The 25810-nt window shown below is 38.2% G+C and overlaps 1 protein-coding gene across 2 annotated transcripts in view; it reads left to right on the plus strand.

Moving 5' to 3' along the window:
• The window catches only part of LOC126457656 (tyrosine--tRNA ligase, mitochondrial), a 122355-nt gene that overhangs the window by 47074 nt on the left and 49471 nt on the right, over positions 1-25810 (plus strand). The gene's annotated exons all lie outside the window — the stretch shown is intronic.

Raw genomic sequence — 25810 nt, forward strand, 5'->3', positions numbered from 1 at the left:
ATGGCTAGTGGAAGTGTTTAAGCTCAGAAGAGTGTTCCTGGAGCCACCCTGTAGGAGTTCTGGACATGTGGGGTGTCGCATTGTTCTGCTGGAATTGCCCAAGAGTGTCAGGATGCACATTGGACATGAATGGATGCAGGTGATCACACAGGATACTTACATACATGTCACCTGTCAGAGTCATATCCAGACGTATCAAGAGTCCTGTATCACTCCAACTGCATTTGCTCCACACCATTACAGAGCCTCCACCAGCTTGAACAGACCCCTGCTGACATGCAGGGTCCATGGATTCATGAGCTTGTCTCCATACCCATGCACATCCATCCACTTGATACAATGTGCTATGAGGCTTGTCCAACCAGCCAACATGTTTCCAATCATCAGTTTTGATGGTCCCAGGTGAGGCGTAAAATTTTGTGTCGTGTAATCAAGGGTACAAGAGTGGGCTGTCGCCTCCGAAAGCCCATATTGATAATGTTCTGTTGAATGCTTTCCACGCTGACAGCCGGCCGGAGTGGCCGAGTGGTTCTAGGCGCTTCAGTCTGGAACCACGCGACCGCTACGGTCGCAGGTTCGAATCCTGCCTTGGGCATGGGATGTGTGTGATGTCCTTAGGTTAGTTAGGTTTAAGTAGTTCTAAGTTCTAGGGGACTGATGACCTCAGCAGTTAAGTCCCTTGGTGCTCAGAGCCATTTGAACCATGCTGACACTTGTTGATGTCCCAGCATTGAAATCTGCAGCAATTTGCGGAAGCGTTGCACTTCTGTCATGTTGAATGATTCTCTTAGTTGTCATTGGTCCCATTCTTACAGGATCTTTTTCCATCTGCAGCAGCACTGGAGATTTGATTTTTTACCGGATACCTGATATTCACAGCACACTTGTGAAATGGTTGTATGGGAAAATCCCCACTTCATCACTACCTGTGTCCCATCGCTTGTGTGCCGGCTAAAACACCACTTTCATCTTTATAACCTGCCATGTAGCAGCAGTGACATATCTAACAACTGCACCAGACACCCGTTGTCTTATATAGGCGTTGCAGATTGCACCATCGTATTTTGCCTATTTGTGTATCTCTGTTTTTGAATACACATGCCTATACCAGTCTCTGTGGCGCTTCAGTGTATAAATATGAGAAAACATTTTGAAATATTGCGCAGAGGTTGGAAGGGAGGGTGGGTTTCTCAATAGCTATTGTCAGTAATGTGTGACAGACTTATGATTCTGAAAGCCTGAGATGCATTTCACTTAATTTTTTGTGTTTGTATCATCTGTACCTCTGTTTTTATTTTTTCATTTGCAACTATTTACAGTTTTCAATCTACCTGAACATAATATGGAGTTTTATACATAAATCTGTTTTTGTTTCTGTTTTCTTGTTAGTTGTTGACTTTTGTGTTAGGAATTAATAAATAGTGTCAATGTGCTGCGTCTAGTAATAGTACCATGATCCTGAATATGTGTGTCCCGAATATCCTATTTGTCTCTGTTGTATACAGAAATTATTCTTTGAGGCTTGGTACATTGTTACACTTTATGTCAGTCTTGTATTTATGACTTGCTCTGCACATTGTTCAACATCATCACTGGAATGGGGCTTAGTTTCTACTTAGACTCTTTATGCAATAGTAATTAACTTTTGATCAGTATATTAGACATATAAAATGCTTTCTGAGTTGTTATAGCCCCTGATGAAGTCTTCAGCTTTGGAGTCGAAACATTAGGCAGAGAAATATCTCTTAGACAACAGCCTAGTTCCCCAAAAACAAATATCATCAAAAATGCAAATATTGAATGCGAAAATCTGCATTATAGAAAACCTGTATTATAGAAATTAGCTCTTAAATACATTGATATCAAGTTAGGTGAGCTCTTATGTGGTTATGAATTATCCCCTATCATATTCTGGCTGCAAAGAAAGAAACTAAATTTGTTGTAGAAGATAAAATAAATATGAATGTTGTGTATGACAAAGCCTCAGAATTGTAATCGTCATCTCTATAAGTCATCAGCAACAACTAATGTTTTAGTACCTTTTATTTATTCACCTTGTATTTCCCTGTTTTATCTCTTCAGAGAAAATCATGTGAACATTGTAAAACTTTTGTAATGTGTGGTGCCTGCAGGAGTTTTTCATCATTAGCTACAGCTGAGGCGAATTTAAATCTTTTGGAGTTAAGACTGCTGTAAACGATCAAACATATAAGCTGTTTGCTTTCTATGGCTTTGTACAGACCAAGTTTTTCAAACTTACCATCACTTTTGGAGCAGCTCTCCCATTATATAGTTATTACTTTGTATAGTATTTTGACATAAGTGGTAATGGCTACCAGCACAGACATCGACTTTAGCACTGGGTATAAAGGCAAAGGAAACAGATGCTGGTCCTGAGAATGGTTGAAATTGAGAGGTAAATGTACCAATGAAAATCTGCATATGGAAGAATTAAGTACAAAACTCAAAGTTTACATGAACTTTCTCAGAATGAGCTATAAAACTGGCATGTTCTAGCATGAGAGAGAGAGAGAGAGAGAGAGAGAGAGAGAGAGAGAGAGAGAGAGAGAGAGAGAGAGAGAGAGGGGGGGGGGGGTTACAGGTCAGTCTGTAATTCCTAATTGGTTCAGAACAAATGCATAAAGACAAATTTCCTGTGATGGCAGGTGACTTATATCACTGGCAAGACTATCACTGGGCACGTTCGAGAGGTGGAGATTTTGGGACTCTATAAGGATACTCATACCAGGAGACTCAAGGAATTCATGGGTCTGAATAACACTCTTTTATTGTATTCAGACTAAACTAATACACTGAAGGTTAATTCTAAACATCAGAAAAAGCAAAGAATTCAACTGTTGGAACAAGAGAAGTCAGTCTCTCAGTTTGTGGGGTGAGTGCAAACAGAAGTAGCAACCACTAGCAGCATTGTAAAGTATGAACATTGAGAGCAGCACTCAGGTGAGAAAACAGATTTGAAACAACTTACCTGAGTCTAGCAGTGAGTGACACAGAGTTCATCTGACAGAGAAGTTTCTTGTGTACGAAAATCCAAGGTTTTTAAAGGGTTGTGGTGGCACCCTGTTTGGCAAGACTCAAGTTTCACGTGGAATTTGCAGTCTCCCCTCCACAACGGCCACACGCCGGTCAGGTGATTCTACCTCCACACGGACAGGAGGCGGGGCGTGACTGCCAGCGCTCCTCGTTTTACTTAAATGTACTATGTTATTCAAAAGAACAAGTTTCCCTAGCTAATAACACACACACATTTTGGATATGCAATAGACACATAAGGTAAATCATAATAATGGCAACAGAGTTTGTTATGGCAGCAAATATATGTGGTTATTGTACAAAGCTTTAAAACCATTCAGTAGTTTGCTGAGGACGACTGTATGGAAAATATTGACAGTTCAATAATTATTGTATCCTATTTGAGCAGCAAATGGACAAAATGTTGGAAACTCATTCTTCAGCAGACTGTAAAACTCTGAAAAGTCATATCCCATGTATTGCCAAACTATGCATTAAATGTTATATCAGCCTAAGACACGGATATATTATGAACATAATGCTTGAAGTATGCAGAAAAAAAGTCACAAGAACACCAGCAGACAAAAACTTTAATAAAGAAACGAAACGAACAATGAACTGTTTGCATCTGCTAAATGTTTATGTACAAAGAAATAGCCAACTTGTTACAGCACGTTAAAGTGGAAATCTCACGAACTTAATCCTTTTTAATTGCTGTACACTAAATTAAAGCCGACTCCTTCGGCAATTTTGTCACAGACATTTTATTTTGAGCAGTAAAAACATCACAGTAGAAACTCATGTTCGCTACACACGAAAGTTAATAAGAAAAATATTAATTTTGAGAAACAAAACGGAAAAAGAGTGCAAACTTTTGTTAAGTCACTTAATCTTCTAGGCTCTTTTTGGGCTGTGCGTTTTTAAACAACTCGTAGTAAAAACTTGAAAAGAATCTGTGCAGTCTGGCTGTAGTGCACTTTGCTGGTTTTGCTTACAGACACAAAGCCAGCGAGAGTGTGTTGGTTTTCTGGCAGGAAAGGCAACATAGTACACTCAAGTAAAACCAGGAGCGCTGGCAGTCACGCCCCGCCTCCTGTCCATAAGGAGGTGGAATCACGTGACTGGCCTTTGACCGTTGTGGAGGGGAGACTGCAAATTCCGTGTGAAACTTGGATCTTGCACCCTGTTTGGCCTGCCACTCCCCCCTGCGCTTTACAGGCATCAGCCAATCTGACATGCGGCTCTGCACCTCCAGGGAGCCTCTGGCCAACCACTTTCAGATCCCTCCCATTCTCGTACTTTTCAAGCTGTGGTGTTCAGAGCTTTTACACTAACAAACTCCCTATTTGATAACAATAGTGTTCAGCTGAAAGTTAAATGTCACTTCTCATTTCTAACATGGCTAGCAACAATGTTAACATTGTTTTACCCGGCTCTAAGGGAGAAGGCTTCTCTTTCGGGATAGGGGCCGCTGTTCAAGCAGTTTTACACATTTTCTATCTCACACTAACCTGTGTGAACCCACTGACATGGTTGTTCTCAGAGGCTCATATCATGCTTGCTGCCTATGCCAAGACTGGCATGTCAATATAAAACATTGTTTCATTTTTCACTGCACTTTCATTGATAAAGAAACTTAAATGCAAATCTTTGGATCAACTGTACTATTTCACACTACATGTACATAGCAATACGAACATCGCGTATCATGATTACAACAATAAACGTACAAAATAACACACATACTTAAAAATTCTTCCTTACATTTTCCCCAGGTGATGCACAATACTAATTTCTTATGTACTGGGGGAGTTTTCTAGTGCTCTGAATTCTGTTTTATCTCTGAGTGGTCTGGCATAGGTAACAAGCCTCTTTCCTCAGGATAATTCCATGTCGAGTGGAGCAGTTCTGGCTGGTGCTTCACCTTTTCTGAATCCAATGAAATTTTTTGAGTTGGTTCAATAATGTCTCGATTGGATATATACACAGTTCCAGCTCTGAATCTCGTTTGGTCCCATTTCCATAGCCTCTATAGATAGAGGTCCAAAGTTTGACCACAGACAACATGCTAAAGTGCCAACTTTGGATAACTTTTATGAAAGGTATTCTTAACTTACAAGCCACTGCTTTTGTATCCTTAAACAACTTTTTGTGTTGAATAAGACTATATTACTGATTAGATTTTTAAATATGTGTGGTGACAACTGTATTTGTGCAAATCGGCAGAAAATTCATCTGTGATCAGCTATGAATCATAATTTTATGAACAGTTTCAGCCAAGAACTGGTAATATTCCACACAGCCATGCCAACTTATTGTGCTTTTTGTATAATTTCTTCTGTCCTCTATCAAAATACACGCACCTGGAAATTGTCTAAAATGTTTTGGGTGCCAAATTTTGGATATGTCTGGGAAACTATACAGTTATTTGGAAAGAAACATTAGTGAACATAATAGCTGCTGTCGTGAATGGCTGAGACTGTGATCACATTGATGTAATTTTGTGGGTGTACTCATTATGTTTCACAGTTTGTTGTTGTTCTGCGACAAATACATCATGTTGTTGGGTTAATAGGAGATATTGCTCAGTAACTCACCTCGCATTTTTTTTTGGTAAGATAATTATACCTTCTGTCAGATTATTTTAAAATTTGTAATCCATCAAAGAACTAAAGTAAATATGAAAAATAAATGTTGATGCTTGGCCCTTTTTTTTTTTTTTTTTTTTTTTTTTTTTTTTTTTTTTTTTTTTTTTTTTTTTTTAGATAGTATTTCTCTTGAAGATACATCAACGACATATGTTCCAGGAAAGCTTTAAATAACAGCATAAATGGGTGGTTTCCTGGGTCCAATATTCTTCTAAGTGGACGGTCGCCAAAGTGTTAAATGAATAAAGTAAAATCGGTGAAAACTGCTTTTATGCCAATAAAAATACAAATGTAGGTATGTGCAAATCAACTCCAAGCAATAAGCAGCAGTAAAACAAATGAAAATTTGTGCCTACTTGTGGACAAAATTACCCCCAAATGGTTTTGTAAATTCGTTCCCATTATAGAAAACATTGTTGAAAATCTTCCAAGACATTGTTGCTGTGTCTAGAAATAGTAGGTATCCTTTTAGTTTCAGGAGCTATATAGTTAAATTAAAGACCCGTGCTTGCTTAGATATGAAATGACCCCCGAAAAGTTTTACAAATTCATTACTAAATTTTTTCACAGTATTATTAAACACGTTATTGCAAACACTTTTAAAATATTGCCAAATCATTTCAACACCACTGTTCACGAAATATATGTTTTGTTTGAGCTGTCAGTTCTTCTCTTGTGATGCGCTTGCTCTTAGAAAGATTTGTGACTAAGCTAATTTGTGTTTTATTTGTTTTGTGATATGAATTAAGAAGTCATGATGCTTGCTTTTTGGTGATCAAGATGCTACCAACCATCATAAGCCTTCATCATTTTTCTTTAGTGAAGTCAGCTGTAGCCAGTGTTGCTGGCCAAAGATTTTTTCAGATTTAGATCTGGATTTCACTTTATAGAAGATGCATAAATTTGTTCTTACCGTAATGCCCTGCAGATGACAAAATTTCAGTTTCTGCAAAATACCTTTTGTAATGCATTTGAGAAAAACAAACATAAAGTTAAGAATGGTTTACAACCAACTGGCATTTCTCATGTTGGGAAGTTGAAACTGTTGACTAAAAGTTTTTATGCATAGCCAGAAGCTTTATCTCAGATGTAGACAAGAATTTGCTCATAAGCAACTACTGGTTTGGTATTAGCAAGAAACAACATTTGCTGATTATGTGGATGCAGTTGACACTTGCTACAGTGAATACTTCACTGACCTCTCTCAGATTCGTCTTTAAAGCTTCAATTAGCAAAAGAAATTCAGTGGGTTGAATAAGGCAGAAAGTTAAAAAAGGTAATTATAAACAATAGAAGTGATTTTACAGATTTACTGTAGCTATGTTATTTGACATATTATCACAGGGATTTGTACACACATAGAAAAAACTTTTGTTTTCTTGACATGTTACAAGTGCTCAAGTGCTTCATATGTGCCCCACCCCCCCTGAATGTGCTGATATCAAGTCGATAAAGTTCTTCCCATGTTTGGTGCAGCCTCCTGTGTCTATCAGTTTGTTCAAAAGTACTGTTGACGCTGTGACAGATCGCCTCCTGTGTCTATCAGTTTGTTCAAAAGTACTGTTGACGCTGTGACAGATCGCCTTCTTTATCGCTTCGTTTGTTGTCGTCGGTGTCAACATACTAGCTGAAAAAATAGGGGTTGGAAGTGCAGTACTGTCTGGTTTAAAGGATGTAGCCGACAGATACACATTTGTGTTTCACAATTGTTTACTTTCACTTTTCACAATCCCCCTTATACACATTCAGTATGGCCAGTGCACTATTGTTTAACTTTCAATAAGCTTCAGTAATAGGTTTCAGGCGAACACCCACATACTGCTACAATAGTTTACTGTTGAATATCTATGAGCAGTAAAAACATAACCACAAAGTTCACAGTTCTTGAAGAATAGAGAAGTATGTATGGAGTAGACACTGTCATTGTTTTAACACACAGCCTAATTGTGTAACATTTATTTCACGGATACATTGTTGTTGTTCTAACCAACACAAGTTTCTCGTCTGAAACTCAACCATGGACTGACTGTCTCAGGACCAAAAATTGGGCCCTTGTATATCCTCACAATAATAGGTACTGAAACTACACATTGTTCAAAGTTAAATTTACAGAAATTACAATTCAAACTTAACTCATTTGACATCGAAAAATTGGTTCTTTTTAACTGTTTCTTCTGCTACAAGAGTTAGGCCGAATTATTTGCTTAAATGATGAAATTAACAGGTATTGTTATGCAAACAATACTTTTGACAAAACTGTTAATTACTTTGGAATTAATTAAGGGCTGGCTTTGCTAATATGTTTTCAAATAGATCCTTTAAGAATACTATTAGTTGTTCCTCCAGATGTTTATAATTAGTACAGAATTTATGTTTGTTTCTATGTCAATCATAGAATTTAAGTTACGAAACAATTACTGATTTCACCCAATAGCAAAAAATACTAACTAGGAATAGTCGAAATAAATTAGAAAATCAATCACATACATAAAACTAAGCACAGAATTAGATCTGGTGGTATATTCCTTAAAACTAAGGGCCAACCTTTCTCTTTTATGGAAATGCAGTTTACATTCATGTGTGTTAATGGTAATTAATTAAAACTGAAAAAAACAATTTAAGTAGGCAGATGGCAAAACAAGAGTGGAAGTAAAAATATGCCAGCTTGCTTCATCACAGCGCGTTCCTACTATGCTGGTAGGTTTGTTGGTAGAGGAGATGTAAACACTGCATTTTTCATATAACTCCACGCAAAAAAAAAAAAAAAAAAAAAAAAAAAAAAATATTACATATACTTTCTTGGTGCCTGTCACCATCTTGCAGAACTGCTCACTGCTGCTCTCTCGTGAGAGAAATCTGAAGTGCGGCTGCAACAATACAAACCTTTTTGAGCTTTTTTATCATTGTTTTTGTGACAATGTCAATGTAGTGACAATGAATTTATGAAACTGCTTCAGTCATTTATGTTGTATAACATTGTGTAAGGTTACATCACCAAGGCTATAGCAGCAGCTGCTGGTTTGAGCTCCGCTGAGGTTGTTGATACAAAAGTAGTTAAGCAATGCTAAAAATTTAAGGATATGGATATTTTAATTAATGAATTAAAAATTAAAGTGCGTTATTCAAGTTATTCCAACATAGTTCAAATTTTGACCTGGCTCCTAGCAGCTAGAGTATAGAACAAGCAGCAGAAGAATTTACTGTTGCTGCAAGAACAGTGAAGCAGGCAAGGTAGCTGAAGATGCTGACATCTTGACAGTACTTGCAGAATGGTAGGGGAAAAATACTCGAGTGTAATATCAAACATACTCTGTGGCAACAAAAGTCGTAGGATACCTCCTCCTTTTACCTGGCATAGTGCAGCAACTAACATGGCATGGACTCAAGTCATTCGAAGTTCCCTGCAGAAATAGTGAGCCATGCTGCCTCTGTGTACATCCAAATCGCAGAGGTGTTGCTGGTGCAAGATTTTGTGCATAAACTGACCTCTTCATTATGTCCCATAAATGTTCAGCAGGATTCGTGTCGGACAATTTGGGTGGACAAATCATTTGCTTGAATAGTCCAGAATGTTCTCCAAACCAGTCCCAAATAATTGTGGCCCACTGATAAGACTCATTGCCGTCCATAAAATTTCCTTTGTTGTCAGGGAACATGAAGTCCATGAATGGCTGCAGATGTTCTCCAAGTAGCCGAACATGACCATTTCTAGTCAGTGATCAGTTCAGATGGACAAGGAAAGCCATTCCATTCCATATAAACACAGCCCACACCATTGTGGATTTGCACAGTGTCTTGTTGACAACCTGGGTCCATGGCTTGAGTCAGCAGCACACTCGAACCCTACCATCAGCTCTTACCAACTGAAACTGGGACTCATCCAACCAGGCCATAGTTTTCCAGTCATCTAGGGTGCAGCTGATTTGGCCACTAGCCCAGAACAGGCACTGCAGACGATGTCTTGGTGTTAGCAAAGGCATTCGCGTCTGTCATATGCTGTCATAGCCCATTTAATGCCAAATTTCGCCACAATGTCCTAATGTATACATTCATTATATGCCTCATATTGATTTCTTGGGTTATTTCGAACACTATGCAAACACTGCCACTCTCAGTCTTTAAGTGACAGCCATGGACTACTCTGTTGTCTGTGATGAGAGGTAATGCCTGAAATTAGGTATTCTTGGCACACTCTTAACTACCATTCCATGTTCAAAGCTTGTTAATTCCTGTCAGGCGGCCATTATCATGTCACAAACCTTTTCACATGAATCCCCTGGTTCAAATGACAGCTCTGCCAATGCACCTTTTGTACGCAATACTACTGCCGTCTGTACATGTGCATATCACTATCCCATGACTTGTGGCACCTCAGTTTAAAGTCTTCAGGTTCTTCGAAGATCATGAATTTTCCCTGATGTGTTCAGGGAAAAATGATTTCATAACAATAAGAGTGGATGGTGAAAAAGTTCATGAGCAGAAATGCTGGCTACTTTAACTTGAAAGAAATGTTCATAGCCGTGAATTGGGTTTCTCAGTTTTTTACAAGCACTGGCCATAGAGGTGTATTACAGTTGGTGCTGCTGATACACACTGAATTTATGTATGTGCAGTGCATCAGAATGCCAAACTGATGCTGGCTGGAACACCTATCAAGGATGAGGATTACAAGGAACTAATCCAGGAAAGTGTGTGCTATTTGAAACCAAAAGACTACATCCTACAACATTGTGAACAGTATACTGGAAACCTGAGCTGGAATCCATGTGGTAGACTTTTTTTCTGTAAAAAAATTATGATCCAGAAGAAATGCTAGAATACAAACAGTAGGTTCATACTTACAGGATACACTATACAAGCATTGTGCAACTCCAGTAGAGTTCATAGAGAAACTGGTCATCATTTTGATGGATTTTGCCGAGAACCTTTCATTTGTTGTTCAAGGTGCTGCTCATGATCTTCGTTGGGAGAACAGCCAAGCCACATTATATCCCTTTGCAGTTTACTTTGGTGGTAAAGAACTACAGAGTATCAGCTTGTGTATTATTAGTGGTTTCCTTTGTAATGATACCATTGCGGTTCGTGCATTAATATTGAGGCTGATTAAATATTTGAGGATAACAATAGAATAAATAAAGCACATACACTACTTATTGACAGATCTGCTGTCCAACGCAACTGAATTATATAAATTTATATCTGCATGAAAGGGACTTTGGTATCTTTGACCCATTTGGTAGGAACTGTAGGCACCCCCACTGTATTTATGTCAACATTGTATGAAGTAGTGGGTTGTACCTTTTGCCTGCAGCTATCTTGTGAACAGTGTTGGGAACTTAAATGTATACACTGTTTGGTGAAGGTTGTGATCTATGTCAAACCACACATGATCTCATTTTGTTGAAATCTTTGCATGACCCCATAAGCAGACATGATAAAGGGTCTCTGTTTGCATACCATATTGTGGGCTGGTAGTGAATGTCGTAACTTTAGTTACTTAATACCTGACCTCTCTAGCTACCATTGTTCCCACTACCCCCACCCCACCCTCTAAGGGAGCTTAGAATAAGCCCAAAAAATGCAATCAGCAGTTGGTGTGCAAACCTATTGAAATTCTGTGCCACTGAGAAACGAGTCTTTTGTGACTCCATAAATGATTTCTAACACTCTCCTTTCTATTTGTGATCATAGTGAACCCTGCTTTTACATTTTTCAAGGGATTACAAAAAATGGTGTAAAATGCAGGAAAATGTAAAATGTGGGGAATAATGTTTTAAGGATTAAAAGTTACATATAGAATCTCCACTTGCATTTTCACATTTTATGTAAAATGTGTGTACACAATATGCATCAAAGTACTTGTCAGGGACTTGTTTGTATCTAATAATACTTTATTATCTAATAAAAACTGCTGATGTAACTGGAACTGGTAACTGTCTGGAAAGTAGAAATCATGACTGATGTTTCTGGAAAGCCTGCAGCTGTAAATAATGAAATATTGCATCAATTACATATTTTTCATGCTTTGCACGACATGTTTTGAGAATTTATTCTTGTTGTCAAGAGCAAATATTTACATAAATATTTTGTGTGGTGTTTGCATGTGTTGTTCTGCATGTCTTTCACTGTAATTGTCTTTTTATGTTATCAGATACTTTGCCTCCTCTATGATGGAGAAAACCACACACACACACACAAACAAACTATTACTCACATTGTTTGTTTGTGAAACATCTTAAAAAATATGTTTGTAAATATTTTCACTTGACAACAAGAATAAATTTTCGGAACATGTGTTGCTAAACATGACAAATGCGTAACTAGTGCTGTGTTTAAGCCAAAAACATTTGCTGCAAAGTGATCAAATGTGTCATCTAGCACTACAAGTGGCCAAACAATGAAACACACTAAATATTGTGCGAATAACACAAGTCAAGATGATCACAACAATCATGAAGGTGCGCATGCGCAGTAGAGACACTTTGGAAACCTAGTTACTTCCTTCAGCCACAACACCAAGTAGTGCTACATAGCAGCAGGAAATAAACCACTAATTGTTCCGACTTTCATAGTGAGTAGAAGGGAAAGTGTGCTGACACTCCTAGTTCACATATTCTGTTGGTGCACTCAGGACTCACGGAAGTACTGTAACTGCAAACAAAGTTGTGACTGCCTGGTGGTTGATGGGAGTGATTGCAAAGGCATTTCCCATTTACAGTCACTCCCATCAGCCACCACGCTGAGTGTCAACTCTGTTTGCATGAATATTATATGTTACCGTGGCAATCGCTGCACACGAACTGATTCATTCATGAAATTTATGTAATGAAATGAAAATTTTGTGGATATAGTTAAAACTTACCTCAGTAGACATCAGCCAGTTTAGACAGTTTCCAGGCAGTCTTCGAAGTTTTTGAAGACTTCAGCTCCTTCCGAATTTATTTAATGCCAGTGAAAAACCAGTATTACATATAATGAAGAATCAGTGTGGGAATAATTTCTGTAACATTATCTTTGCAGCATCCAACATTCGATATTTCAACACTAATGTGATCCAGACTATTTAAACATTCATAAAAAATGTCACCCCATAGACTATACTCATGGAGTTTTACCACAACAATAGTTGCAACCCCTTTCCCACAATTAGTGTGTTATTCCTAATGTACTTTCAGTCATTACTGCTAGAGACTGGAGAGTTCTTTCCAAAGCAACGCTGTTACTTCTAGTGCAGAGAATGGCTTTTCCATTTCATTAATGTTTTGTGAGTCTCCGAGTTTTTGTACAAAGCATCCTTAGCAAACGAAGCGTTAAGTGCATCCACTAAGTTGTAAATACTTCTAATGAATGATTCCATTGATTCACTGTCTTTGAATACTGACACTTCAGTTTCCCTGAAGAATTCTATCCCATTGGCTTCTGAATTACTGAATAACTACAGAGTTAATCTTACGTTCATTTGTTGAAATGGCAAGGGATCTATGTGGGTGGAAGTTGACTTGTGGCAAACTTTTAATCCAGCAAATTCTGAGGAATTACCTTGTTCATAAACTCTCCAATAAGAATTGTAGTTGACAGGCTTATAATTGAAAAGTACCTCCACTGTATCACAAAAATTATTCCTTACACACTTTGTTACATGAATAGCATCTGAAAATACCCAAGTTATTCTGGTCTCATAAACTGGATTTTATAATGTGCAAGTAACTTTTTTATGCTACTAATTCCTAGGCATTGCCAGATCTTTTTATTCTCTTAGCTGCCATCAGAAGTGAATGCAATAATTCTTGTTCTGGCTTACTCTAGCTTGATAACTGCCCGAATCAATATTTGCGAGACGATGTCACCAGGAATTGCATGGTGACTAGCATACACAACAATATGTTGGATCCTGTTGTGCTGTAGAGGAACAAACATAAACACCAGAGCATGATTTGCAAGTCTTCTGGCAAATATTCACCAAAATTGATGAAATCCTCAACTTTGAACAAAGTGTTATTGAAATGCATTTCTTGAAGCTTAACTTCGTCAAAAATCAGCACACCTAAGTGTTCGTTTTCATCTCATCCTTGTCAAAAATAAAAAGTGTGTGTTGATTCCATGTGATCATTTGAGACCCTTTACTAAATCTCGTAGATGTGTTTTGGAAGGAAGTGGCAACAATCCGTGCTTCAAACAATGTCTGTATCCTCTGGATGACTTAATTTTTAAGATGACATTGTCCACAAAAAAACTCCTTATTATACCATGTTCCCTTATTGTTTTTCAATTGGAATTTCTTTATCACAGTGTGTTTTTCTTCCCCCCCCCCCTCCCCCCCTTACTGGGTTTAGAATGATCTATGATCTAGGAGATTGGGCTGAACAGTCGTACGGTATATTCATCTGAGAGCTGCTGTCGCAGAAGGATTATTTTGGCGTTCATTGTTCTCGATTTATTACAAAATCATCCAGCTTCCTGTTTTTTACACTTTAATGTTCTGTTTAATAAAATTATTGCTGCATCTGGTATCGTTTCATCCTATAAATTTTCCTTATCAAAAGGAACACTGAAAGACATTGTAACTTCTCGTTCAACACTTCTTTTGCCACAGCTTCTCTCTTGCAAGTGTTTTACTGAAGACTTTCTGTTGTGTATTACTTTCAATAGATATTTCCATAAGTAGGAAAAAGGAAAATATAAAGTATTTGACTCTTCTGTAGAAATACTGATGAAATTTAGTCATTCCATTGATGATGGCAAGAGCCTCCTGCTGTTTTTGCGAATAGTTGCTCTGAGCTTTGTTAAGCAGTTTCGAGGCAAAGGCTATTGGTCTGTCGGCAGAACCAATCCTGCGCGCGAGAACAGCACCAATGCTGTACGAAGAGGCTTCCATGGCCAAGACTACAGGTTTGGAAGGATCAAAATGAAGTAGGGAACGATCACTGTGCAAAGCATCTTTAAGCGATGTCGCAGTCCTGGAACCACAAGAAAGGTACATTCTTGCAGTGCAGCACTGCAATTTGAGTTCCTTTCAAAATGAAGTGGATGTGATATGTCAACTTCCCTAGCAACAACTGTAATTTAGTAGCACTCCCTGAAGGTTTGAGGTCGCAAACGGTCTGCAAGTGCAACTGCATCAAATGAATGCCCTGAGAATTATTTATGTGCTCCAAGTATTCAGTCTCAGTTTGAAAGAACACACACTTGTCTCTGTTGCATTTAAGGCTCTGATAACATTTGGAACAGGATGTGCAAATTACTAAGGTGTTCATCTAAATAATTTATAAACAAAGTAGTGCTGTAAAATTGTTGGTGCAGATGCACTACTGAAAGGCAAATGAAAACATTTGAAGAGTCTCCCATGTGTATTAATGACAAGCACTTGCTGTGACAGTTTATCAAAAGGGACCTGGAGGTAGACATCACATAAATCAGTCTTTGAGAAGTAATGACCAGCTCCCCAATGGTCCATAAGTTCATCAGGTTGAGGTAAAGGAAATGAGTCAGTCACTGTTTGGGGATTCACTGTTGCCATGAAGTCTGCACAAATATGTACCTTACCTGAAGGCTTTTTAGTGAATACTAACTGAGATGCCCACAGCCTGGCCATGATGGGTGCAATTGTCCTGCCACTGTGGAAGTTCCTGAGCAATGTGTTCACGGAGCACATGTGGTACAGCATGAGCCCTGAAGAAGTGAGGCTGTGCATTGCCTTTCATGGTCACATACACAACAAAATTAGAAGCTTTGACTAAGCCATCAGCAAACAAGTTTTTGAATCCACCACACAAATGAGGGACAGTGTCCTTCGAATCAAAAGGAGAGTAACTGACAACATACGGTGTACCACACACAATCCAATGAATCAAACAAATCAAGATTAAATATATTTTCACTGTTCCATGAACGCAAATGTCACAGTCTTTTGAAAATTCTGGTATATGACAGGAAGCCCACAAGAACCGAGCACTGAAATGCCTTATCCATTATGTGCCATAAGCGTAATGTGTTATTTCTGCAGCTTGGACTTGCCAAGAAAATCATAAGTAATACGATTGAGCAAAGAAACTGAGGCACCTGGAGTCGCAAAGAGTTTGTTAGAATGGCACTGCAGCAATGAAGAGACTACTGATTTCTTGAATTGTGAACTACCACACTTCTGCTTCACAGTAGAGGCTCTGTTTGGTTCAAAATACACAACATGTTCAGCAAAGTTTGATTTCTGTGGGCATATGTTAGGAGAGGGTGCCTTCTTTTTCTGTAAGCCCACAACTTGAAAGTGCCTGTTCTTGCCACATGAAAACAAGATGCATTTTATGATGGGCATAAGTGACACATATGCACTGAGAAGTAGCTCCGGCAAGACTTCACACCAGTACCTTGCTGGCATGGCTGTTTACATGGCTGTCAATGCTGAGCCCAAACGGACTGTTATGTTCTCAACTTGGAAGCCACCTATTGCGAGGCACTACAGCACACATGTTGACTGATTGAAAACTGTTTACAGCGTTGTTACATGAGTCTTGATTACAGAACTTGCCAGCCATTGTGGTCAAGTGGTTCTAGGTGCTTCAGTCCAGAACCACGCGGCTGCTATGGTTGCAGGTTTGAATGCTGCCTCGGGCATGGGTGTGTGTGTTGACCTTAGGTTGGTTAGGTTTTAGTAGTTCTAAGCCTAGGGGACTGATGACCTCAAATGTTAAGTCCCATAGTGCTTAGAGCCATTTGAACCATTTTTTTTGCAAAACTTGCTGCAAATAAGGATCAGGATACTTGAGAATCTTCTCCCTTATTGTGTTAGGAGATCTGTGAGATTGTCATGACTGCTTCTTTGTACTGAAAAATTTAAACCTGGTAGTCACCACATGGACACTCTCGTCGTAGTATCCATTCACTGCTGATGATAAATAGGTGGAAAGTGTCCAAAGGGATCTCTCGCTGTGGGAATATGGACAGGCAAACAAAAGATTAGTTGACACAAGCGCACTTCAAATAAATATATTGTAGTCAACTTGTGGCTGAAGAAGTGCTAGAGTTGACAACTTTTGACAGTTGTGGCTAGCTATATTCAGAGGCCCAACATTTGCATGCATCTAAGTACACTGAATAGTTGCTAGTAGAGCTAGCTATCAACAACTTGGTGTAACATTTGGCACCAACTAGCAACTACAAGTAATCTTGAACTAGAAGACTAGTGCTTAGGTGCCTGCCACTTATAACAGTGTCCTGGCAATCTTTATTTGCTGGTAGCCTGGAGGTTCTTCATTGGAGACGATGTTCAAAGTGCTGCTCACAGCAGCCGTGGGAACCTTTGGGGCACTGGATCCGGCAGTATTGATAAGCTATGATACTACACAAACCTTATACCTGTAAACTTTGTCTCTCTGTGTGGACACACCAGTGTCAGTTCCCATATACTGCTGGGGCTGATTTAACATGTTGTAAATTAATATTTTTAAAATAGTCTGGAGTTCGACATCTCATATACTCATCAAATGCAAAAGAATTTTGCACCCCATCAGTAACCACCCCACAAGTGTGTCCCATTCCTTCATAAGGACCGAAACGATGTTTGCATCAAGAGTCCAATGAGTTATTACATGTGGGTAATTAATGTAGACTGTAACCTTGTTGAGATGTGTAGCCCCGTGACATTTGGTGACTTAGGATCTGCCTAGAGTTGCTTTGCCTGTTACATTTCCATCATGGTGGGTAGTGTGAGTGTTCTTCATACATTACGTTATTGGTAATCCAGACACATTATGTTATTGCTAATCCAGACACTTTGCACGCACAATCCTGCCTATATTCCAAAATAGCTTCAAAAAACTGCTCCCAATGTGTTGCAACTTAAAGATTTTAGGATGATGAGTGTGTCTGTGGATCCTTTTCTGTCCAACTTTCGTAAATATGATACTCAATGAGCCAGATAATAAGTAAGAAACAGAGAAACCTAGTCAAATCTTTCACACTCAATCATTTGCAGCGTAGGTGAATGGTAAATGTGTCTTGAACCATGGAAACCCATAGAGACAGACCTCTATAAAGAATTTAAAGCATGTTTTCGAAGCAACAGGAATTTTACACAATAGCCCCACTTTTCCAAGTTAGTACACGAATACTCTCTTTTATAACAAGAGAATGTGACACTGCTGTTTGGCAGTGAAGATCCAGAAGAAGATCCCAGCAGAGGGGTAAAAATGTTGATTGTACAGAAGAAACATGATGTGGCCTAATAAACTAGAAGATTTTCCCTTCAGTTTAAAGAATTTCCGTGTTGTTCACTGCTCCAATCTCATAAAGGTGAAATGCAGTTTTTGAATATCAGTTTCTGTACTGGAGGAGGTACAAAATCCTCCAAGAATAATGAGTATTGCACTGTTCTTCTTACCAAGGGCATTACACTGTTAATTGCAGTGGCAAATGACACAACATTCAAGGAAGGAACCAGAGAGACTCCATTTCCCTACTCAGACCAGTTTGACAGCCACATTTTGATCTCAGAAAGAACTCGCAGAGAGGAAGGGACTATAAAGAGATGGATAATTACTAGACTGTCACACAGAAGATTGGGCCAGTGCATTTGGAAACGCTCAAAAATTTCTGCATGTCTTCACTGTCAATACGTGAGCAGCATGAGACCTAATCTTATTTTTAGATGTGACACAGTTCCAGTTTGACAGCCACATTTTGATCTCAGAAAGAACACGCAGAGAGGAAGGGACTATAAAGAGATGGATAATTACTAGACTGTCACACAGAAGATTGGGCCAGTGCATTTGGAAACGATCAAAAATTTCTGCATGTCTTCACTGTCAATACGTGAGCAACATGAGACCTAATCTTATTTTTGGATGTGACACAGTTCCACTTCAACTAACAGTAACTTACAAAAACTGAAGCAAAATGAATTGTAGCTACAATAGAAGCAATGTAAACAGGGACTGAACGTTACTACATACTGTAATATGCCCCTGAAACTTACATTGTCTTCCTGTAATGAAAAGAGTGAAACTGTAGATTCATGACATGTATATATCATATGACTCGACATTTTCTGTTACAGAGTCATAACCTGGCACATTCATTCTGTTTTTAGGTGTTATACAATTTTCGATGACACTGGAAATACACAAATCTCAAGAGTTCCTAGTTTATTAGGTCACAATTAAGTACCTTAATTTGATCCAGTGTGAACCGCAAAACTCTTCAGCTGCATGCTGTTTTCTGGAGCTGCTGTGGCTTTGTTGCTGTGTTGAGGTGTCTTATCCAGATGAAGGTTCTGGTTTTGGCATACATTGTGATGACCTCTTGAGAAATAGCTACTTCTCATCATGATGTCCTTACAGGGGCTGCTGCCATCAAAATTTAAAAATAATGCCTCTAAACGGTGAACAACTTTAAACCACTTATCTGAAGGGATGATTAAGCCACCACAAGATAGTTTATCAACACATCAACAAGTTGTAGTGTCTTTTGAGACATCCATTATCTTGCCATTAGAATGTCCAAGTGATGGAGAAGCATCTGGAAGCAATATGAAGCATCAGGAAGCAATATATCCCACGATGTAACAGAGATCTAGAGAACATGCTGAAACTGCTATCAAAGATGATGAAGTTAAATCATATACTGCAATGTGTCTCATTTGTTCATCTTCTACTATTGACAGCATCCTCAGTTCCAGGTATCAGTTCTGTGAATGGTTTGGAAGCCACATACTTTCCATCAGTTTCTGTTGTAACATGGTGAATGTTTGCAATACTTCTGTTCATAATTAAGATATAGAAACAGCTTTGGAATTCCACTGGTAATGGATGGTCATAGGCTCTGCCAGCTGCTCTTATTTGGGAAGATAAATTTTTGAGGCAGTTCTAGTTGAAACTTGAGTTCAATACATAGTTAAAATTGTAACCATGCTTTATATCGAAAGGCATCCTAGCCATGACTTTATCGAGGTGAGTAACCCCTTTGGAAAGGAAGTATAGGTTTATATTTCCTACTCTCATTTTTTCACAGATACAATGTGTAAATAAAGCACTTCAGATACATTGTTAACAGGTATTCCTGAACTCATAACACCAAAAGTGCCACTGACTAACTTGAAGAAATCGGCATTGTCTTTTTCTTCCGACATTACAACAGAAATTTTTTACAGACTGCTTCTAGTTTTCCATAAATATGTGCCATATGAACCTGTACCTGTCCATGTGGTCTGTATGTGATGCCAGTTTCTTGATCATATACAGGGTGAGTGACTAACTATTTCCACGTAGAATAACTCTGAAAGTATGATAGTAGTTGAAAAGTTTGTGGAACAAAAGTTGCTTGGGACAATGGGGCCCATAATATGACATCGTTTTTTTGTTGCTAGGTGTGGTCACGTTAGAGATATTAAGGTCAACTTCATTTTTTTTTTTTTTTTTAAATAGGATGCTATAGTTTGGTACTTATTTTCTGATAGCGACTATCGATACGAATCCAATGATTTGTAACAGTAAGGTCTTTGAAGGTCAACGAAGGTCAAAAAGGTGGCATGAACGTCCATTTACAAAAGGTGTTCAAAGTGATGACCATTGGTATCAATGCAGTGCTGCAATCTTCTTAACATGGATTGAGTGGTATTCCTTATCAATTATCGCTTCGGCACTTATTGAAGCACATGCTGTGACAATTCTCTCTCATATATCATGCAAATATTAAATATTTACCGAATATGGCATATCCAACTAAAGTGCCATTGACATATAAACACCATTTGACAGTTCAATACAACACTAATAGGAATGGTAAGACTAGTCTCATTGAATCAAGCGAATGTGAATGACGTATTCCTTCAAAGAACAAGTCGATTTGCTTGTCATTTACGGAAAATGCCAACGAAATTCAGTGAGAGCTAGAGACTTATACACTGAAAGATATGCTCAGCATACTCACCCTATATGTCGTACATTTAAATATGTGTATGATAAACTGAGAACAACTGGATCGTTAACACATCGGAAACATATCCAGCAAAGGAAAGCTACCAACGAGGAAACAGAAATTAGTACTCTTGCCACCGTGGTTCGAGATCCTTGTGTTAGTTCACATCATATCGGGGAGAATGTAGGGTGGGCCAGAGTATTGTTGTTCAAGTTCTGCATCGCCATAAATATCATCCTTACCATATCAGTCTCCACCAAGAATTAACTGTTACGGATTGTATGCATCGCATTGGATTCTGCCAATGGGCTGAACTTCAGATTCAGAGGGATGACACATTTATTGGTTTGATTCTATTTACTGATGATGCTACATTCACGAACCATGGAAATGTTAATTTGCGTAACATGCATTATTGGGCAACTGAAAATCCATGTTGGCTGCAGCAAGTTGCACACCAAAAACCGTGGTCGGTGAATGCATGATGCATTCATCAAAATAAATCGTAATGGTAGGAAGTACACCACATTTGTGCAAGAAACATTAGGCCTGTTATTGGAAGAAATACCTTTAAGAACAAGGAACAGAATGTGGTATCAACATGCTGGGTGTCCAGCACATTTTTCGCTGATGGCTAGAAATGAGTTGCAGAGACAATTCCCAAATCGTTGGATTGGATGTGTAGGAAATGTGTCATGGCCAGCTCATTTGCCAGACTTGACGCCTCTGGATTTTTTCTTGTGGGGATTCATAAAAGACATTGTTTATAAAGACATTCCAATTACATCTGACGATATGCAAGAGAGAATTGTCAGAGCATGTGCCTTGATAAGTGCCAAAGTGATAAGGAATACCACTCAATCCCTGATAAGAAAATTGCAGCACTGCATTGATATCGATGGTCATCACTTCGAGCACCTTCTGTAAATGGACATTTATGCCACCTTTTTGACCTGCAAAGACCTTACTGTTACACATCATTGGATTTGTCTCGATAGCCACTATCAGAAAATAACTACCAAACTATAGCATCCCACTTAAAAAAACAATGTTGACTTCTATATCTCTGACGTGATCCCACCTAGCAACAAAAAACCAATGTCATATTCTGGCCCCCATTGTCCCATGCAACTTTTGGCCCACAAACTTTTCAGCTGCTACCATACTTTTGGAGTTATTCTAGATGACAATAGTTAATGACTTACACTGTATAATTGTCCACATTCGTTTCATCAAAGCTCAGTACAAATAGCTATTCTGCTTCACTTGAACTTGATGCTATCTACATCTACACGCCTACTCTGCAATCCACACTGAGCTGGCTGGCAGAGATTTCGACAAACCACTTTCATCCTATTTCTCTACTGGCTGTTCTCAAATAGTGTATGGGAAAAATGAACACTTAAACCTTTCCTTGCAAACTCTGATTTTTCTTATTTTATTATGATTGTTTCTCCCTATCTAGGTTGGTGTCAACAAGAGGTTTTTGCATTCAGAGGAGAAATATGGTATTGAAATTTCATGAAAAGATCTCATCACAACAAAAACGCCAATGTTGTAGTGTTTGCCATCCCAGCTCATGTATTGCGTATCATATTTGTCACACTATCCCTCCTATTTTGTGAAAATACAAAATGACCTGCCTTTGTTTGAATTTTTTCAGTGTCCTATGTGGTGTGGATCCCTTACCGCACAGCAGTTTTCCAGAAGAGGATGACAAGCATAGTGTAGGCAGTCTCTTTAGTAGATCTGTTGCACCTTCTAAGTGCTCTGCCAATAAAACATGGTTTTTGGTTCGCCATTCCCACTGCATTTTCTATGTGATCCTTCCAATTTAAGTTGTTCTTAATTGTAATCCCTAGGTTATTATTTGAATTGATGGCATTCATATTGTTTGATTTATCATGTAACCAAAATTTAACGGATTCCTTCTAGTACTCATGTGGATGACTTTATACTTTTCATTATTTATAAGTTATTGTCACTTTTCAGGCCGCACAGATACCTTATCTAAGTCATTTTGCAATTGGTTTTAATCTTCTGGTGGCATTAATAGGCAGTAAATGACGTCATAATGAGCAAACAGTTGAAGAGGCCTGCTCAAATAGTCTCTTAAATCATTTATGCTGATTAAGAGGAACAGAAGACCTGTAACATTTCCTTGGGGAACATCAGATATAACTTCTGTTTTACTCAATGACCTTCCATTGATTACTGTCATCTTTCTGACAGGAAATCATGAATCCATTAGGTGCAACAAATTAGCTAAATGACAGTACGAGAGTGAAAAGAATTAGATACCCATCTGTTTAAAGTATAAATCCCTGTAATGGTAAACCCCTTATGTTTCTTACATAAATGTAAATTTTCATGGACAAAGACTGCGAAACAAGGCTTTGCTTGTATCTTCCTTACTCCAGTGGGCACACCTCTTGGATTTGATGAGACATTTGATATTTGTGTTTGTAAAAGCTGGTGGAGCTTTCCTCATTAATTTAGAACTGTGTGAAAACTAAAGGCTCTGGCATTGCTTTCTCTGTGTGATTAACACATGAACCACTAATTTGTATTTTGTTTTTTATTCTCAGCTCATTTTTTTCTGCTATCAAACACTGATTTATTTCCAATAATAGTGTTAGGTCTTTCTCAAGTTTTTTTATTTCATCCGTGGTGTAGGCTTTTCCTGTTCCTGTGCTGTGGTCCACCCCCACTCCCCCCTTCTTCAGTGACAGTTAAGATAATGTGTTAAGTGCATCTTTACAAGTTTCGTGTGCTTTTCTTTCATCATTTCATTGTGATACCAGCTGGTCAGAAGGTGGAAGTATAAGTGGATTTAATAAAGTGTTCCCTCTTCCCTTCACCAGGATACTCATACCTAGAAGCTCCATTGATGGAACTGTCTGAAGATGGATTGAGATGGATAAAAACCATATGACCCCCAGGTCATTCTAAATGGTGTACGTTCATTGGCAGGGTACAGGTTTCATGATCTGGGGACCTGGAAGCTCTATTGATGGAACTTTAAACGTAATTTTACAGCTCATCAAACAATTTAAAACATAACCAGGTCCAGAAGCACAGCTCCAATGTCAGATCTAACATAACTTCTCATACATTCACCAAATCTAACGTAGCATCCCATCAATTCAGGTTTAACACAGTAGAGCCGATTGTATCTTCTTCTTCTTTTTAAGTGATAACTTCGCTACAGAAAGTCTTGGGTCACTAACAGACGTACACCAATTAATCTGTTCACAATACTTGTTTACTTTCACACATGTATACGACAGCTGACTGTCCCAACTAAACAGGAACCAGAACACACTAGATAATATTCCAACTGCATTCCCGGGCTTTGGACAAGCTGTATTTATACATCTTTTAACAACTACGTTCTTTGACATTGTTATGTTATTTCATGTTTGATGTTACAATTGCAATAAGTTAATCCAGCAAAAACTGACATTACAGAGTTTTAGTAGAAATTAAAAAAGTACAATGATAATGCATATTTCCGAAATTAACGATCTTTTACAAGTGCAATTTTGAAACATACATACAGTTAACAATTAAGTTCTTATTATTCAGTCCAGAACATTCTCGTATATCTTTACATAGTTTAATTAATTAAGCAATTTTATGAAACAATTTTGAGCTGGTAATATTTCTACATCAAAATTGTAGCTCAAATGTTCAAAATGACTTTTTACGACATTTGAAGGCTAAAATACGGAATAATTACGCACATCACAAAATCTTTAAATCATGTTACAAAAAATTAATGAATCGTTCTTCTAACATTATTTATGATACAGATTGTCTTTCTGAATCAGGTTATGTCTCCAGTCTAAACGAATATTCTCTAGTTTTCGTAATATGTTGACATTGCACTTAATTTCTCCATTGAATCTTCTAGAAACATTAATTACTTAATTTGTTTTATGGTAAACAATGAATTTTACTAATTGAATTATAATTACAAAACTGACTGAAAAAGGTCCATTTATACACTATTAACACTGATTCCAGAACTTGTTCTCTCTCTTCAAAACACCCCGAAATTCATATCACAGTGATAATGACTTATCGTAACTGTACATTACTTTACCCGATTAAGAGCGTACATTAATTGGTCTGTGACACAGTTTAACGTTTTCATCACAACTATTTCACACTGTTGCACTAAGTGACCATATTCACTAAGTATCCTTACACACTACCCACATTTTAGCATGTATCGTATAATATGAAACCTGCTGTGTCAGGTACACCACATGACCCAATACAGCCTGCTTCATTACAAACTGCCTCCAAATAGGTTGGGATGCTTAAAAATCCCATGTGCTCCAAGTCATTCTAAATGGCAAGCCTTCATTGGCTGTGTACAGGTTTCATGATCGGGGGACTGGTAAGTGTCGTCAGTCCTCCATAACCATAAGGTCTGGGCACACACGAAAGTGATAACTTCATGAAAATTATCTGTTATTGATTTCCACTTTTTCTTAATAGATACTTTTGCCTGTTTATATTACCCTGCCTTATTGCTCAGCATATTCCAAAAGATGATTGTCTCGTAAGTATTGCCATTGTGTGTAGGGTGCAAGTGCTCCTACTGCATTTGGGTTATGCGTTTGACGTTGATCTATATCTCTGTAAAATTTTCAGGCAGCATAGTGAAGTACTTTGTTGGATAGACATACCACTTCTATGCATAAACCTAAAGCACGACACACCACTGCTATGCATAAACCTAAAGCACAGCACGCCATTTCTGTGCATAAACCTATAGCACTAACTAGTGATCATACAGACTTCTGTCTGAGGTATGTTTAAGGCCTTCACACTTTCCAAGATCCCCAATTGGATTATTTATTGAAAGACAGGTATTTCATCTTTCCTGTTATTTTATACAACGGAAGGAACCCTAACTTCAAATTTAGAATACTTCCAAGCTTTTGGCCCTCTATAGTACATCCTGCATAAATTGGCAGTTTGCAACTTATTCTCTCTCCAAAGTGATCCAACACAGCACATTCGATTTGACTAAGCCATAGCTTTTGCCAGCTTCTCTATTAGACGGTCTCTCGCATAATGAATATCTGTGGAAAGAAGGCTTCTGATATAAAGTTTATATTGCTTTAATTGCATATAGGTACACTGGATAGCTAGTTTCAGCAGGACTAAGCTGCCATCTTCATATCTGCAAGGTTACAAAAATTACA

The sequence above is a fragment of the Schistocerca serialis genome, chromosome 2 (genome assembly GCF_023864345.2).
Source record: "Schistocerca serialis cubense isolate TAMUIC-IGC-003099 chromosome 2, iqSchSeri2.2, whole genome shotgun sequence".
NCBI lineage: Eukaryota > Metazoa > Arthropoda > Insecta > Orthoptera > Acrididae > Schistocerca > Schistocerca serialis.